The sequence below is a fragment of the Microtus ochrogaster genome, linkage group LG8 (assembly GCF_000317375.1).
Source record: "Microtus ochrogaster isolate Prairie Vole_2 linkage group LG8, MicOch1.0, whole genome shotgun sequence".
NCBI lineage: Eukaryota > Metazoa > Chordata > Mammalia > Rodentia > Cricetidae > Microtus > Microtus ochrogaster.
Window position 1 is genome coordinate 16,938,395 of NC_022033.1, and position 1,769 is coordinate 16,940,163.

The window sequence follows — 1,769 nt, forward strand, 5'->3', positions numbered from 1 at the left end:
AGGAAGGAAGGAAGGAAGGAAGGAAGGAAGGAAGGAAGGAAGGAAGGAAAAGAAGAACAAAATGACATAAAAACAAAATCTGAGGAGCAGGAAGGGAGGACATAAGTTTTCAAGTGAAGATGCCCACATTTCCCAATCTCAGACTGCTGGTACAACTCTATAGTCCCAGATACTTATTAGGGAGGCTGAAGCAGAAAGGTCATCATGTTCAAAGTCCACCTGGACTATAGTGGTCCTTGGCTTCAGGAGGTAATGAAGTGATGCCCACCTCACCTGGGCCCTGAGAGTGGCTGGAGGCAGCCTGCTTCACTGCCTTAAAACCTGTTATCCAAGAACAATAGAGTTTGGCCCTCAAGTTGGAGGAAGCCAGAGAGAACTTAGGTTATGTCTGGCTCTGGCTGCAGACTCCCACTATTGTTTGTGGTGTAGGGTTACTGTGACTCTAGACAGAGCTTCTGCAAGGCAAGCATGGGGAAACAGATCAGACCTGTACAGAGAGACAGCAGGTTTTATTGGGGGGGGGGGAAGGCTAGGGGTTGTTTGAGGGTTATTTGATGGGGTTGTTTTGTTTTGTTTTGTTTTGTTTTAATACTGTACTAAAGATCTGTAAAACCAGTTTGATGAGATGGAGGAGCAGAGACTGAGCTAGGCTTGCAAGCCATCCAAGTTCATATTCAAGGAAGCTAAAGCCTACCTTTAGCCCCAATGCCCTAGTCAAATGCACCTCCCAAGTGCTACTGTTCTCCTTCTGATTTATAGCATACAGACAACATTTCAAAGACCAAAAAGATTATCTTTGTTCGTCACTTTTCTCATCACTGTGACAGAAGAGCTGGCACAAACAACCTAAAGAGGGAAGGGCTTGTTTGGACTCACAGGTTGAAGCTCCAGTCCATCAGGGCAGGGGAGTCACCACTGCAGAGAGCGACAAAAACTGGGCTTGGCTTCCTACCTCCATTTTATTCAGTCTAGGACACTAGTCCACAAAATAATGTCACCCGAGTTTATAAGGATCCTCCCACTTCATTTAACCCTATAGACATTTAGACTTCCTCATAGACATGCCCAAAGATTTGTCTCATAAGTAACTGTAGGTATTACCAACTTGACTAAAAAAATTCACTAATCCCAACACCATCACCAAGAAGTTACTACTAATAAATATGGGATATTTTTACCCTAGACTCTTTTTCTGTAACTGTGACTGGTCTACAAGATAAACCCAAAGCCCAGGATAACAGACTAGACTTTCAACCCCTCAACTTCTGTGAGTGTTAGTGGTTAGTGTTTCGCAGCTGTCACACCTGAAGTACCAAGGAAATTATGTTTCCCTCAGGGTTCCCCAGCCAAAGACATGGAGGTTTTGGTTTGGAGTTTTGTTTGTTTGTTTAGTTGGTTGGTTGGTTTTGGTTTTTCTAGACAGGGCTTCTCTGTAGCTTTGTGGAGTCTGTCCTCAAACTAACTCTTGTAGACCAGGCTGGCCTTGAACTCACAGAGATCCGCCTGCCTCTGCCTCCCGAGTGCTGGGAGTAAAGGCCTGCACCTCCCAGCTTGGTATTTTATGCTCAGCTACCATCCATCAGAGCAGGTAGCACTGGGGTCCCATGGGGTTAGGTGGAAGCTAATCCACTGAATGGGAATCTTCCTTCTTCTCTGTTTTTCTCACCCCCACAGAGTTTTCCTGCCTTCATTGCTTACATGTGGACTCTTAGCTCCAGCTCTAAAGGAAACCTCACTCTACCCAACCAGTGAATTTTAATTATCCCAAG